Genomic DNA, 16,795 nt, shown 5'->3' on the forward strand with positions numbered 1-16,795 from the left:
AGAGTAAAGAGTAACAACTTCAGTAACAACAAAAATACCTACGACAGCAACAACGACGACGACGGTGACGACGACTACGACGATGATGATGATAATGAACATGTGAAAAGTACAGCCTAATCAAAGGCCCGGAAATGGTAAGAACATGAACCAGTAGGTGCCATCGGAACAAGAAATATAAGATACTATGGTATTCTACAATCCAATGCGACTTACTAATTGATGCTCGGAGACCAGATTTTAATGTGGTAGATAAGAGAAAAGGAGACTAGGATTATAGATATTTCAATATCTGGGATGCACGCATAGGTGACAAAGAATTAGAAAAGATTGAAAAGTACAAATAACTAAAAGGCGAAATTACAAGAATGTGGACCATGAGCAGAATGTGTGTAATTTCAGTAGACGTAGGGGCTCACAGAGCACTAAGAATCAAATTTGAGAAGTAGATCACACATATCGGAATTGACGCGAGGGCAGGAGCAAGCCCAAAACACTGCTGTCCTGAGGACAGCTAGCATTATGAACTATAGAATTTCTATATTGAATTCCCTCGATGATAATTAACAACCTGCTTTCAAAGCTTATAATATGTGGAAAGCGTCCCTGTGAGACTTCTAACGGCAGGCTGTTGCCGGTCTCCAAGAAGCTACTAAAGCAAACAATACAGAACGTTGTGCTAATAATAATAATATAATAATAATAATAATAATAATAATAATAGTAGTAGTAGTAGTAGTAGTAGTAGTAGTAGTAGTAGTAGTAGTAGTAGTAGTAGTAGTAGTAATAATAATAATAATAATAATAATAATAATAATAATAATAATGATAATAATAATAACAATAGCAACCAATTTGACTGTAGGTATAAGGATTCAAATATGGAGTGAAAAGCAGTCGATTGCGTTGACCCAGTTGTTTTGCTGGCAATTAATTTATCGACCCCGAAAGGATGAAAGGTAAAATCGACATCGGTGGAATTTGAAATCGGAAAATAGAGTTCGACGAAATACCGCATGCCGCTAAGCCATTTTCTCCAGCATTCTAACGGTTCTTCTAGCACAGCGCCTAAATGATGATGTCGTTGATGATGATGATGATGATGACGACGATGATGATGACGATGATGATGGGTATGATAATAATAATAATAATAATAACAACAACAACAACGATAAAAATAACAACAACAATACTACTACTACTACTACTACTACTAATAATAATAATAATAATAATATAATGATAATAATGATAATAATAATAATAATAATAATAAGCAAAGTGAAATACTCTCTGAACCAACTATAAACGCTAAGGCAGATGATAATCAAATAGATGAAGAAAGGCACACAAATATTGACCTAACAGAACTACATGATCTAAAAATTGAAATTATGATTGAATAGCTGAAAAGTAAAGTAACCAGTATAAATGAACGCGATACTCTTCTAAATATTTGCAATTCTAATCAAAACCTGAAAATAGTTGGTAAAATCCGCTTTTCATTTAAGGATATAATATCAGTTAATGATGTTGATATTACAGATCTCAACCGCCGGTATTATGCATCCGCGAAAATCTCAACATTTCTATGTTGTGAAAAGATTAGAAAACGACAACTTTCCCCAAAAAAACCTTCTTGGCAAGAGCGTATTCAACACCAAATGAAGCTACTTAGGTCTGATATAGAATGTTTGAAAATGTTTAAGTCTGACAAGACTATCAAACCTACAAAAACCTGAAAATTAAAGAAAAAATATAATGATAACCATACTTTAATTGATACCACCATAGAAACCATCAAGAAAATGTTATGTGCTAAAGCATCACGCATAGCGAGGCATTAAAAGCGCGTTAGATACTTCAAAGACAACAACATGTAAAAAAAGTAACCCCAAAGTTTTTACAAGAAGATAAGGAATATACCAGTTACAGTAGAATCTGTCCCATCAAAGGAAGAAGAGCAGGAATTTTGGAATAAAATTTGAGCAGAAGAAAAACACACACAGTGTAAAGGTCTCTATCTAGAGGATGTAGTAAATGGTAGAGGGCGTCACCATCGTTTGGAACTTCCCAATATTTACAGACTTAGACTCCTTAGAAGAGCTAAATTGGGTGGGTGTCAAGGTAGAAGATATAAAATCTGCTCTCAGGAGGTCAAGCAAACGGAAGTCTCAAGGAAAGGATGACATCCCTAACTTCTGGTTGAATGCCTTCCCAGAGAGCCATGAAGTGCTAACAAAACTTTACAACGATGTTTTGCAACATCTTAGTATGATCCCCGCTTGGCTAGTTAAGGGTTTAATATTCCTACTTACAACAAAATAAGAAACAAATGAACCAATAAATTATCGACCCGTAACCTACTTAACAACAATATATAACACGCTAACATCTGTCCTGACTGAATATACCTATAGTTTTTTAATAGAAAGTGGCATATTCCCTAATGAGCAAAAAGGATGTAAACGTGGCTCGTATGGTTGTAAATATCAGCTACTCATCAAATAGATGATCTTAGAAGATTGTCACAAACGACAGAAAAGCTTGTCGATAACCTGGATACACTATAATAAAGCTTTTGATAGCCTACAACATAGCTGGATTAAGAAACTTCTGGAAATGTATAAAATAGCGCCCACTCTGCAAAACCTTTTGGCTGTAAGCATGAGACCATGGAGAACCACACTGATTTTGAACAGTGACAATGAAATTCTAATTGCTGGTGACGTAAGAATTTCATGTGGCATATTCCGGGTGACTCACTATCACTACTCGTCTTTTGTTTAACTTAATACCTGTCTGAAAATTGCTCAATGTTGCACAATACGGTTATAAAATGTTTGATAAAAATATAAATCATCTCATTTACATGGAGGATTTAAAGCTCTTTGCCAAAACCGACCAATAACACAGGGGCTTAGACCCAGAGTTAGACCCAGCGGAGAGCTACAAGTACCTAGGGGAATTGAAGGGGACAGAATAAGTCATTCAGTGATGAAGGAGAGGATCAGGAGATAATGTTATCGCAGAGTAAGAGCAATACTCAAGACAGAGCTGGATGCGAGAAACAGGATCGAAGTGATCAATGCTTTAGCCATACCAGTCGTGACTTACAGTTTCAATATTGTTAACTGGTCAATTACTGAAATATGTAATCTTGACAGAAAAATAAGAAAACTGTTGACAAGGCATAGAATGCACCACCCTAAGGCAGATATAGAATGACTTTATCTGCCAAGAAAAGAGGGAGGTCGTGGACTTTTACAACTGGCAATAACAATGAAGATTGCTACAATTGGCCGAGACACCTACCTGAAAAACTCTGAGGACTGGATGTTAAAACTTGTCTCAAAACATGAAAACAAGAAATCATCATACTCAGTAACAAAACAGGCAAAGGAATATCTAAGGGAATTCCGAATACAAAAAATTTCGGAATTAGACATACAAGAAACAAGCACAGAAAAAAGTTAAGCGCATGAAAACCCGTGCCGAAACTGCTGCCTTACATATTCTGAATGATAAATGGCAAGAAAAATCTCCCTATGGCAAATACCCAAAAGAGAGCGTATAATGCAGATGATGACAAAGCCCTGACCCATCAATGGCTAATGCCCTCTGGCTTAAAATCTGAAACAGAAGGGTTTATCATAGCAGCTCAAGATCAATGCCTACCAACATGGAACTACCAGGCCAACATATTAAAGAGCGGCAGTAGCCCAACATGTCGTGAATGTCAACAACAAAATGAAACCATTGATCATATTGTCTCCAAGTGCAGTCTTCTTGCGCCTACAGAGTATCTCAACAGATACGATAGAGCTGCACAATATATTCACTGGGTAATTTGCAAAAACCTGTATTTGCCTCATGAAAAAAACTGGTGGGAACACAAACCACGTCCAGTGCTTGGTAATGACCACATCTCACTCCTCTGGAACTTCACCATTCAAACTGACAGAAAGATAGATGCAAATAGGCCAGACATCATATTGAAAGACTTCAGACAAAGAACATGCCTCTTCATTGATATGACTGTCCCAATCGATATAAACGTATCTGTCAAGACCTACCAAAAACTGAGCAAATATAAAGATCTTGAAATAGAAATCAGCAAAATGTGGAACCTGAAGACTAAAACAATACCTGTTGTCATAGGTTCCCTAGGAATGATAGCAAAAGGGGGTGATTGCTATGTAACTCAGATACCAAGAAACCCCAAAATGGCAGAAATTCAAAAGACAGTGTTCATGAGAACTGCTCATATCCTACGCAAAATACTTTCTATGTAATATCAATTTTTAAAACAAACACAATTTGCGTATGGTTCTTTAGCCATTCACTAGGACAACACTAAATACAAAACCAACTATATGGCACACTAGGCATAACAACAACATGAACTTCCAACCTGTTGTCTCTTGAGGTCTCTGGATGAGACTTGGAGCCAACTTGTACAAATGTAAAGCAAAAGTCAAACATAGAATAATAATATTAATGATAAGAATAATAATAACAACAACAACAATAAGAAGAAGAAGAAGAAGAAGAAGAAGAAGAAGAAGAAGAAGAAGAAGAATTATTATTATTATTATTATTATTATTATTATTATTATTATTATTATTATTATTATTATCCGTATTATTATTATTATTATCATCATTATCATTACCGTTATTATTATTATTATCATTATTATTATTATTATTATTATTATTATTATTATTATTATTATTATTATCAATTCTACCAAAGGCACAAGGCCTTACATTTAGTGGGAGGGCACTAGTGAATTACGTTGACCCCAGTGTTTCACTGGTACTGAAAATACTTAATTTATCGGCCACTAAGTGAGCGCAAACCTCTGCCAAAAGAACGCCAACGTCTTCTCAACAATTAGCCGGAGATGATGATTTAAAATATATCCAAAATTACCTAGACTACTACACTTACAAACGTGAATACTCAAAATGAACCCGATCGCTCTGAAACATTAAGTAAAAAAAAAAGCGGAAAATAATCCAGTATCTTTGTCCGGTACATGATTTATCGAAATAGTAGTCATGTAATATGAAGGTGGGTCTGCGGGCCGCGTTTGGAATGCTGTATGCGTATCGTCTGCAGTGGGAACCGTGACAGTTTACTCTATGAAGACCAGTTTTAGTCTATCCATTGATATAGTCTCTGTACGTTCTTTAAGATCTAGAGTGAAAAGTTTATCCGTTCGTGAAAGAAAATCGAAATGACCTGCATACGGTGCTGTTAACGAAGGTTCAACAACATCTTTGCGCAGAAAAACGTGACTCCAACAAGTAAACCTTCCTTGAAAGCAGAGCTAGAAATGCAGTTGGGAAGTAGGTAAGATGTTTTAAACAGGAGCGATATATTCAAAATTGGTAAAATTTAAAATTGTCGAGGATAAATTGAATTTATAATGGTTACTGAATACGTTAGTGTTTTTTTTAATTCTGAACGGTTTTACTGCTGTTTGTTTATGTAGGTTGATTTTTTTTTTATCCACCAGTTTCCACTAAGATACAGAGTGTAATTAATAGTAGAGAAACAAAAATAAATCTTTAGAAACAGTAACGCCGCCAAAACATACATGTAATCCATGAGCGTACTTTCATGGGAGATAATCAGAGAAATACTTGAAAGTCAACGTAAGATCGTATTATTTTATGCAAAGACGAGTAAATATAGAAAACTATCCAGAATCCTCATCCGGTACTGGATCGATCCTTAAATCTAATCCAATCAGTTCGTGTCAGTCACGAGACCAAACATCCCAGAAAGTTTCATCCGAATCCGTTCAGCGGTTCTTGAGATACCTTGTCCACGGACAAACAAACGAACAAACACGACTGAAAACAAAAGAAGAAGAAGAAGAAGAAGAAGAAGAAGAAGAAGAAGAAGAAGGAGAAGAAGGAGAAGAAGAAGAAGAAGAAGAAGAAGAAGAGGAAGAAGAAGGAGAAGAAGAAGAAGAAGAAGAAGAAGAAGAAGAAGGAGAAGAGAAGGAGAAGAAGGAGAAGAAGAGAAGAAGAAGAGGAAGAAGAAGGAGAAGAAGAAGAAGAAGAAGAAGAGGAAGAAGAAGGAGAAGGAGAAGGAGAAGGAGAAGAAGGAGAAGAAGAAGAAGAAGAAGAAGAAGAAGAAGAAGGAGGAGAAGGAGAAGGAGAAAAAGAAAAGAAGAAGAAGAAGAAGAAGAAGAAGAAGGAGAAGAAGGAGAAGAAGAAGAGGAAGAAAAAGAAGAAGAAGAAGAAGAAGAAGAAGAAGAAGAAGAAGGTTCAACAAGGAAATCATATATTAATCATGTGACTGCGGATATGATTACAATCTTCATTACAGGAGATGGCGTATAAAATTTGATACCTTGTGATGAACATCAGCCATGGTGGGTTACCGTAATTGAGAAGTGAAAAAACACAACATGAACAAAGATTATCATCAGGTAGAAAAGGAAATTAGCTATAAAATATTAAGTAATTCGTTTTAAGTTGATTAGTAACGAAACTTTTGCAAATCGCACGAATATGGTATCAAATGATATTGATGATATCTCATGAAAATAAAGCGATACTCAAACGTATCATATGAGAGCGAATGGGATTACTAGCAGGCTAATTAGAAAAGTTGGTTTCCTAGACATGCAATAAAACAAATATGATAACTAATATGAAATCGTTTGACATGCATATTTTACAATGTTATATTACTTAAGCAAATTGATAAAAATCTCGAGGATGATCAGAAGATCAAACTTGTCCGCTACTTGACTAGTACATTATATTCAAGGAAATCCAACCGTGTTTCGTGGTCTGCTACCACAACAGCTCCTTTATAGGATCCAGTTAGCTCAAGACATCATCAGGAGGAACCGCGTTCGGTTTTGGCCCCTACTCCTCCACCGTTTTGACGTGCCCCCACTCCCACCCTATTTTCGAAGGTGCCTTCAGTTCTGGTGTCGGGTGCATGTCTTCTTTCTTCTTCTCTCTTCTGTTACCTGGCCTCTTCGGTTTAGAGTCAACGAGTGTCAGCCGGCGACTGACTTACTTGTCAATTTTTTCCCCTTTAAATACCTGCCGCTAGGCTCCAGTAGGCAGCCCCAGAAAGTTGCCACATGACACTGTCTCAACTTTAACTAATCAATGAATGCGTAGTCTTAGCCCATGCATTCTCTAAACGACCGTCACCCGTCAGTCAACGAAGCTGATTCAGTGTCATCTTGTCTCACCTAGTGATGTTATTTCCCGCCGTCATGTTATGATTTTCAACCCATACTAGCTAGAAAAAAGATAAAGAAGTAACGATATTTGAACACATAGAATATAAACAGCCAGAGCAAATCCTGCAAGACATTATCCGATGCATTGACGATCCACTACACTTTCATAACATCATAATACAAACCGGTAACAGAGGGTGAAATAAAACACCCGAAATTCAGAATTACAACGGCTTCCACAAAATTCAAATGATGTTTGGAAAGTCATTGTGAATCTTGTAATTTGACACTGAAACAGCGACAGAATTTATAGATATATTTCAAAGGCAGAGAAAACATATTTGAGTTGGAGAACATTAACAACAGGTGGTTTTTGACGTCTATTTCTGACAGTATTTATGGCAAAATTTCAATATAGCATTGTTATGTAATCTCTAATATTCTTGCAATAATTATATTCGCTGAATTGAAAAATCTCGTGAAATAGATTACTTGCTTCCATAGCCTATGTGTCTGTCTAGCAGTGTATTCGAATTTCCTTTCTTTGGTAGTTTTCATGGTTTGATTGTTAATTTATTTCTTTTATTTCTTTCCCGTTTTTTAATGATTTCATTGATTCCTCTCTGTCTTTATATTAAATATCTTTTTTAACATTTATTGTTGAACTTGTAATAAATTTTCTTTATAATGTTTTATAATGAAATTCTGTGTCGTTACAGTTGTGTATATGTCAGAATTATGTATGTACACATGTAGGAGTTCTTGACGAAACTTTAAATACTTTAATTATATTTTAGTGTCACAGATGTAATTATAGATGCTGATGTTATTGTTTTAAAAAGAGCTCGCACAATATAAACATAGAATACTAACGAGATATATTATTGAAATAGTATAGCGTTATTTCTAATGTTTTATGCTATTATATTTTGTGTTAGTATATCATTTAGAGTATGGGTTTTTTATTGCCTTAAATATTAGAGCAAGGGTGATGTCACTTTCCTTTTAGAAAACGTTCAACGCTCACTAGAAGAAAGTGGGAAGATGTTCTCACATCGGCAACTTTATCCGGTTTCAAATATAGTACACTGCAAGAGTGACTCACCCACTATATAAGTAGGTTCAGTTGAGCGCCAAATTAAGTCTACCATCCAATTGTACGAACAGCTCTTCATATAGGATTCCGCATAATTTCCAATTACCAAATCTCTCACTCAGTTCTTTGATTGACCCCTGATGTGACAGAGACATTTGGCCATGTACGACTGCGATTCGTATCGACCTCACCATAACCAGTATATTCTATTTTTCTTTTATGATAATATTTCATAGTATACGAGGCAGAATGGTATTGCACTTACCTTGTTATATTTTGTGCGTATGTTAGATATGCAGGTCCCAAAATATCAAAATATAAGAATATTTAACATGCTTTCATCTCGGCAAGGATTTGCAGGTTCGAATTGAATTGACTCAGAGTCAATGTGCCTCAAGATGCCCTCTATATAGATACAGTTATTTTTACTTATCATGAAAAATGTCTATTTTTTATGTTACCGGATGGAAAACAAGAGAAATAGCGCCTATAACATTTTATAGTACTCTGGATCTGATCAGACAGAATTGCAGTTCTCTATTTAAGAGATGTAGAATTATAATATGCCTGTGAGCATATAGCGTAATAGTTAGAGCGGGGGCTACTAACCCCAAGATTCAGAGTTCGATTCCAGGCAGTGACCTGAATAATAACAGCATCTAAAAATATCTTAGGAATGAGAACCCTGGTTCCAAATTTCCCCAAGACACCTGATGAAGGCTGGAGGGTATATCAGCCGAAACCTTGTGTTAGCAATAGACAAGATGAGGACAAATCCCTGTCAAATATAAATAATGAAAATAATGTGGACAGAATTGGTTAATACTTAGATTGATATTTTGGTGCAAATGTATAATTCCTGAGAGGAAATAAAATGATTGAAACATAAATCCTCGCTACTGGAATTATCAACTATGTTTACTCCTTCATCTGAAGCGGTGTTTTGAATATGAAAGAACATATTACATAAGGCTTACTAATTACACTAAGTTTGGAATACTAACCAGAAAATTGTGTTTTTACAATGCTCTAATCGATTTCGGTTGTTATGGGATTGACAGAATCCTAAGATGAAACAGAATTGTTGAAGATTCTATCGCTGGATATTGATCCCATTTATTAATACTATATTTCGATGTGCATGACGCTGAAACACCAATAAAGAATAAATGAGTGGGAGTTACATTGAGTACGTCGTTCAGGAGAAATATTCAGTTTAGTAGTCCAGGGTAACACAGATCAAAGAACAGTGTATGGGAAGATGGATATGGAGAAAAGCGTGTGTATTGCTTGCAAAGAGTTTGCCGGGAGAATTTACGATAAAACTTTTGGTGCGTTTCTTTTTATTGATGTCAGCATATTGGGGGAAAAAAACGTATTTTTAAGAATTATTTTACTCGTATTCGTTAGAGGAAATAGAACGTCTGCTAAATCTGTACCTGGTGTCCATGGCTCACGGAAAGAAAATTTGTCTGTTCTCAGACAAGAGGTTTGGCTTCCAATGTGTCATTGATGCCAGCATATTGGGAACAAACTCACACTTTTAAGCATCATTTTGTATGTTTTACTTCGAGAAAATAGAATATCTATTAATCATGTACCTGGACTCCAAGGCTCAGGGAAAGAATTTAGGCTGTCATATATTTATTTCTTTATTGTCTACAAGCAGCTAAACATAGAGGATACAAACAAGGACAGACAAAGGGATTACGTCGATTAAATCGACCCCAGTACGTAACTAGTATTTATTTAATCGACCTCGAAAGGATAGAAGCTAAAGTCGACCTCGGCGGAATTTGAACTCAGAACGTAACGGCAGTTGGAATACCTATTTCTTTACTACCTACAAGGGGCTAAACACAGAGAGGATAAACAAGGGCAGACAAATTGATTAAGTCGATTAAATCGACCCCAGTACGTAACTGGTATTTATTTAATCGACGCCGAAAGGATGAAAGGCAAAGTCGACCTCGGCGAAGTTTGAATTCAGAACGTAACGGCAGTCGGAATACCTATTTCTTTACCACCCACAAGGGGCTAAACACAGGGAGGACAAACAAGGACAAACAATCGGATTAAGTCGACTATATCGACCCCAGTGCGTAACTGGTATTTATTTAATCGACGCCGAAAGGATGAAAGGCAAAGTCACCTCGGCGGAATTTGAACTCAGAACGTAACGGCAGACGAAATACGGCTACGCATTTCGCCCGACGTGCTAACGATTCTGCCAGCTCGCCGCTGTCATATATTCACAGATAAGAGGTTTGCCATGCGACCATGCGACGTGATTACTACACGAACGCCATTAAAAACCATTAATATATCGAAATACTTTGTTTTATTTGTAGTTTTTTTTTTTCTTCTTGAAAGTTGAGGGCGAAAGCATTATTGCAACTGGTATTTCAGTAATTATACCATTAAAGCAATGTGTATTTCAACTACTTGAGTTATAAGTCCTTTGGATCATACTTTTAAATCACTTTCATATTGCTGTGAATTATTGTGTTTCTTCTTGTTATAGTAACTGTTGTATCTGCCAATAGAATGTGGACACTGAAATATAAACTTCGGTGAAATAAACTTAAATTTCTTAAACCCGATTTCGCTTATTAAAACCACAGAAATTTAGAAACCAAACAAGTGAGTCGAATAAACTTTTACCCCCGAGATGAAACTCAAGTGCTTTTAGAATAAAGTCTACGACATTCACTCTCGTTAAAGTATTTATATAAAGTGGATGTAAGGTCTATTAATTCCATATCAGATAAAATGCTGTACACCATCCTGAGTTTGCCAAGTGCATTAGAAACGAATATCGATAAAAGGTTGTCCAAATTTGTTTGCTATGTTGTTAACCAGAAACATATCTGTTTCTCTCGTGTATAAGGAAAATATGGTCAGGAATATTCGCTTTGTTCCAATGTTTGCTTATCTTAAACACGAAAACGTTATTGTTTATATTGAAGTAAAAAATATAGTTAATATTGAATATTGAAATAATATATATTTCTTTACTATCCACAAGGGGCTAAACATAGAGGGGACAAACAAGCACAGACAAACGGATTAAGTCGATTACATCGACCCCAGTGCGTAATTGGTATTTTATTTATCGAACCCGAAAGGATGAAAGGCAAAGTCTACCTCGGCGGAACTTGAACTCAAAACATAACGTCAGACGAAATACCGCTAAACATTTCGCTCGGGTCACTAACGTTTCTGCCAGCTCGCCGCATATATAATATAGACTTATCCTGATGTCATTCTAATGTCCAGAACAACACTAGCAATTAATGCTATTTAATCTTTTGTTGACATGCCAAGGCACTGCTATTTGAATCTGGTGGATGTATACATATATATGTGGTAAAACTTAGCGAATTAAACTAATTGACAACCGAATATCTTGTATATGGATCATCACACATTTTATATCGTTTATCATCCTTCACAGAAATTTCAGATTCATTCGACTGTTTAAATGTTCTCAGTTTGCAAATGTTAAAGCCATTAGAAAAAGGAAAATATTTTTTGAGAGGTACATGATACATCAGAATGGACTACTTTTATTTACCTCAAGCTAACAAATTATCCTAAATCTAGTCATTCAACCTGCTAGAAATATCAACCAATTCTATCAAATTGTACAATATTGCCTGAAATATTGAGGAATGCACTAACAATATAATCTGTGAAGTAAAAATGATGAGGAGAGTAGGACTGGAAATATATTAACCACTGTTCGTTCGAACCATACTTTTCACCTATACTAAACAAAATGATAGACCTAACGAAGCCAATCCTCCCTAGATATACACAAACGATCCACACAGTTCCATTTCTTTTAAATAAATCGCCAATATTTGTGGCCATATTGTAAATATCTGAAAAAATAAAACATCTATTTTTGTTATAACACACACTTCTTATTTTTTAGCATTTTTTGTTCAGGTAGAAATAGAATTTCTTTTTTTTTTCTTTTTTTCACTATTTACATTCGAATTGTCTGACATAGCTTTTAAGTAGAAACTAAATCATCTAGACATTATGAAAACAGAGAACAACAGCATCAGCAACAGAACTGCGAGAGCAACATTATGACAACGAGAGGAAAAGAAAACATACTCATAGATAGATTCAAACGGGGAGGAGTGTGTTAATTTGAAATTGCAGAAGAAGTGAAAAGAAGATGAGAAATGAAAATAGTTAAGTTTGGTGAAGTATAATTCAGAATATATAAACATCATCAACGACACAAACAACTTCAAAAATATTCCAATCAACGTGAATGCCATCAAGTAGATATCAAATGCAAAACAATGTTAAGATCAACATAATTTCATCAAGAATAGTAATATAAGTAGGATAAAAAAGATAATGAAACAAACGATGGATGCATTCAATAAAACTGTAATTACTAACACAAACTTACACATAATTATACCCGCTAACAATATATAAAAAATACACACATTCATTAAAAATATTCATGAGTAAACAAGCAATTTTTTCACAAGATATAAACAAACAAGGAAAACATTATCAAAAACGGAATCATTATCAGAGTTTATAACGCGTTGGTCAAAATAGTTTGCAGCATTTTCTATAAATCTTTACATTGTGAATCCAAATCCAACCGAAGTAGTATTTGCTTCCAGTCTCTCCAGAGCCGAATACAATAAAGTACAACTCGTATACTAGGGCCCATTTCATTGACTAATTCACTATTTCTAAAACTGCAAGTATTGTACCTCAATCAACAACAAGTATTACTAAGTGCGAGGTAGAATAGTTAGGACATCAGAAAAAAATATTAAAAATATTGTTATATTTCCTCAGTCTCTTTGCTTTCTGAATTCAAATACGGGGGTCAACTAATGGCAATTCAGGCAGATAATCCTCAAGTCCAAAACTTGGAATTGTTTTGCCAAATTAGAAGTCATTAATGTCATTGTTGTTGTTATTATTGTTATTATTATTATTATTATTATTATTATTATTATTATTATTATTATTATTATTATTATTATTATTATTATTATTATTATTATTATTATTATTATTATTATTACTTTTATTATTGTTATTATTATTATTGGTTGAAAATTGCACGCATCTAACAAAATGTGTAGCAGAATTTCTTCCGACCTTTTTATATTCTGAGTACAATTATCATCGACATTAATTCTGCCTTTCACTAAACTGAGTACCAATCAAGTCCTGGGATTTATGTAATTGTCTTATTCCTTCTCGTTAAAATTGCTGTCATTTGCCAACATTATTTGCGTTTAGATTTCATGACGGGATTTACTGTTCTATGATCCAATCTTCATAACTTTCCCTTCTTTTGCGTTCCTTCGTTGGTAATTTGATATTTAAGTGCACCCGCCAAACCCAGTTCTTCTACGGTGGTATGTAGGTCAGGTATTATGGGTGTTGTTGTAGTGAACTTTCCTCTCTTGAAAGTTGCTTTTGCACACTTATGCCCAAATGCCATTCCTAACAGTTGCAAAAATTCCTTCAGAGTTATTGACTGTGATTCTAACTCCTGATCGTTCTTAACCCATAGTTTCGGATCATCTATAAAGAATAAGTCATTTATTGTATGTGAGTTTGTTTTCCTACCCTCTGCTTTTTTCAGCACACTAGACAGCCAAAAGAATATCACACATAAAACGAAAAGCGAAAGTGTTAGCTTCGAAAATTCGTCAGTTGATATTTATGTTGCTTGACTTGATAGTTCAGTTCTGTTAGTGTGGTTTAAAGAGAGACATGTTCATTTTTCCATACCCAGTCGAAGCTAATTAATAATAACTGGAGAAATTATGTATATTTCCAGCCCCATCAATAATCACTTACGGGGAACAGTGTAGAAAAGTGTTCTGTAATCAATTCCTCATAGCACTTATGTATTTAGTGCTGCATGAAAACTAGTAACAACAGTCTCAGTCGCAGGGATATAATAGCGGCAATAACATTGTCATCAATAACAACCACCACTACACAGCAAGAATGTTGTCAAATCCTGCAAAGAAGTTTCCAAAATCCTTAACAGCAAGAAATTGTGCATTGTGAACATCACTGGTACCACTATCATCACGAAAACCATCTCCTCCACCACCATCTGCTCCACCACCTTCATCGTCATCACTATCACATTATGAAGTATTAATAGCAACGACAACTATGATTAAGCAGTAGAAACCTACAAAGTATTTCTTTCGCCAATATCTCAATCGTTTTCATGTGAACGCACTAGAAAAGAAGCATGACATAATGATATGGAGAAACATTGTTTTGTTTTATTTACGCCCATAAATTCCGATTTACTTTTCACTCATAAACACTTGCACAGATGTTTTCCATCGTTCCACAGGAATAAAAATAACGAAAATTTCACAACAATACTGGTTTAATTTAGATGGAGAATGATCGAAGTAAAGTCTCAAACATGCCACTAGAACTTGTCTCCTGCTGGGTGGTGATATGCGCGATTTTACATGAGCTTCACCAGCTGCTAGAAAGGAAAAAAAGTTCATGCGCATTTCATGTTCTCGGCGTTTCACAAATACATATTGCAGCAAAAATTCATTTTTGTATTTGGGTAAATTATTAGCAGAAACGCTTTCCTCACACTGAGCATATTTTTCTCAGCTTCAAATGCAACGTCAAAGGAATTAGTTAGGCTGGCTGGGAAGAGGAAATTTTGAATTCGGTGAAGCCCAAACTCCTCAACACGTGCATTACTTACCGCCAATTCGATAAGGATTGAACTGCGGAACTAGTGAATTATTCGAGAAGAAACTAGATTTCACAATGATGGCCATCGTTTTGTACCCAGAAAGCAAGTCGTTATTCTTGGATTTGAACATTATCAAAAGTGCCGCCTTCACATTATGCTGAGACAGGGGTGGGCAACAAGACTCTTTCTGACTTGTGGAGGATTATCAGGAAAAGTCCTGATTTTAAATACTAGTGGTCAACAAGAACACCATCTTAGATGCACGTTCGAATTGTGCAGGTATCCTTATAAGAGAGGTGGGTATAAAATCCTCGCAGATATGCTTAGACCTTTATAACCGATTCAAATGTAACCGATTGGTCGCTCAGCAAGGAAGCATTTGTCGGTAAGAGAACACCTACAGCATAGCCCCTGTAGTATGATAGAATTCCCCCGATCTGAAGTTCGAAAAGCAGCTGAATGGCAGAGAAATCTGTCAAACAATGAGGATAACGTTAAATTTATCGGCATATAAGTCAGCTAAATGCGGGCTTCAAAATATTGTCCAAAGTGTCACCAAAGATGACGGCACACTTTTTTTTATTTAATTGAGGATGCGCAAGTATGCGCCACCCCAATCGGGTGTATTTAAATTAACTTTTACATCATATGACACATTATATATAATGTCTGTAAAGAACCTATTATGGGTGGGGTCCTGCAGAATCTAAGTGGATAAAATTAATTCGAGCGACTATTTGACGATAGCAAAACTGCAGTGGGTACTAATAAGAAAATTCGCAGTTGTCACGTGAAGTATTTCTTGCTAAACATCGGTGAATCAAGATAGACTATTTAACTTAAGAAAAATAATGAGGAACGAAATTCTCATATTGTGTATTTCAAATAAGTAGATTTTATTAAAACAAACAAAACGTAGCCCACAACGAAATAGTATAAACTAAGGAAGACAATTAAATACACACCTGCCATTTAAAAATATCTTTCAAATAAAGCTGACACGAAGAAATTGTTTGGCACCATGTTAAAAGTTGTGAAAATTATGTTCACTGGAAGAAAAAAAAAACATGTAATAAATTCAGCAAATGAACCATCATTTACAGAAACAGAAAATAACGGTTGTTGCAATATGTAGGTGAGCGCTTACGATGTCGAAAACCATCTGCTAGAAAGAGCATCCAACGAAATATCAGCTCTACTTACAATGAGGGAGATAGAAAATACAACAATGGACTGTAAAAATATCCTCGCCAATGGCAACAATCAGTAACATTCTTTTTTGAGTAAAAAGGAAAATATTTACTACGACGCCGAAAACTATCTGCTAGAAAGAGCAGTCAACGAAATATCAACTCTATTTACAACGAGGGAGAAATGAAAATACAACAATGGACTGTAAAAATATCCTCGCCAATGGCAACAATCAGTAACATTCTTTTTTGAGTAAAAAGGAAAATATTTACTCCGACGCCGAAAACCATCTACTAGAAAGAGCAGTCAAAGAAATATCAACTCTATTTACAATGAGGGAGATAGAAAGTGCAACAATGGACTGTAAAAATATCCTCGCCAATGGCAACAATCAGTAATATTCTTCTTTGACTAAAAAGGAAAATATTAATATCCATTGAAAAATCCAATGAGAATAATTACTACATAAAATCCATTCAATGCAAATCATGTTTGTTATTGTTAGAATAGATATTTCGTAATGTAATCTACATG

This window comes from Octopus sinensis, linkage group LG2 (assembly GCF_006345805.1).
Source record: "Octopus sinensis linkage group LG2, ASM634580v1, whole genome shotgun sequence".
Taxonomy (NCBI): Eukaryota; Metazoa; Mollusca; class Cephalopoda; order Octopoda; family Octopodidae; genus Octopus; species Octopus sinensis.